Consider the following 1,426-nt stretch of genomic DNA (forward strand, 5'->3'; position numbering starts at 1 on the left):
AGGTATGCCAAAATATTCAGAAACCTTTGAAACGTCGAGAAATGCAAAAATTTTCATTTTCGATTTTTTTGCGATTACTATAACTTGCCCTACGGGAAGTTAATTAAAGTTTAATTAATTTTTATAATGAATGTATGTGTGTGTGCGTGCGCACATACAAATTTTCGCCGACGATTTTGCGAACACGGATCAACCGATTTGAGTATTATAAGGAGCCTTATAAGAAGACGTGCTGATTAGTTCATTAACTTCCCGAATTGTTAAATAAACGACTCAATAAAATATAATTTATGATTGATTAAAAGTATCCGAGTGGATTTATTACACATCATTGTACACGAACAATCACGTTAACTCGGAGTATTTTCTAAGAGCAAATTTTCAAAAATCAACAATTTTTATAATTGAACCAGTTTTCGTAGGACTTTAATGGTTTAGTATGTTCATTAAGACCAAGTACTCTATCGTTATACCAAGTAAATCGTCTACTTTTAATTTATCGTTTTATCGTCTAATTTTCTCAAACTTTGGTGAACTTTTAAAATTTAACTACTTGTCGTAAGACTGTAATATTTCAGTAAGTTCTATAACACCATGGTATATATCGCCAAAAAAACTTCCATACAAATCGGCTTAAATTTTTTTCAACAGTTAATTACAAGAAAACGGCTCGGTAGATTTTCACCTAAAACTGATCAGTATCATTCCCAACTAATATCTTTCGAACAATTTTTGATTTATTAAAATCGATTTGGTAGTATGAGCTTAAATGTGGACAAAAAGTTTAACACTTTTTTTAATTACAAAGAAACGGCTTGGCAGATCGTCGCACAAAACTGACAAATGATAGTCCTCATTGAGATACATCAAATGGCTTGTAAATTTCTGAAATCAGTTCAGACGTTTTTGAGAAAACGTCGATCAAAGGTCTAATTTTGACAAATGCCAAAAACACGATACCAATTTTTGCAAACTTTGATAAATGTTTAAAGTTGAACGACTTGTGGAGCCGTAATATTTTAGTTTGATCTATAAGACTACCGTCGAAAAATAATAATAAAAATTGTTGAAAATTTTTTTTTAACACTTTACTATAAGAAAACGGCCTGGCCGATCACTACCAAAAACTAATTAGCACGATTCCCATCCAATACCTTTCGAATGGTTTATGAATTTTCAAAATCGATTCAGAATTGCGGGCTAAAACGTAGACGAATTTTTTTTCGCTTTTCTGCTATTTATAAAGAAATGGCTGGCCGAGGTCGCACAAAACAATAGTCCTCATCGTGGTGCATCGAATGGCTTTTAAATTTTTGAAATCGGTCCAGCCGTTGTTGAGAAAATGTCGATTTACGGCAAAAAATCTGTTCACATACACACACATATACTTTTTCCAAATTTGGTCTCATTCGATTCAGAATGATTG

Source organism: Ctenocephalides felis, unplaced genomic scaffold, assembly GCF_003426905.1.
Source record: "Ctenocephalides felis isolate EL2017-DRISC unplaced genomic scaffold, ASM342690v1 CF-g0.4_SCAFFOLD_01170, whole genome shotgun sequence".
Classification (NCBI taxonomy): Eukaryota; Metazoa; Arthropoda; class Insecta; order Siphonaptera; family Pulicidae; genus Ctenocephalides; species Ctenocephalides felis.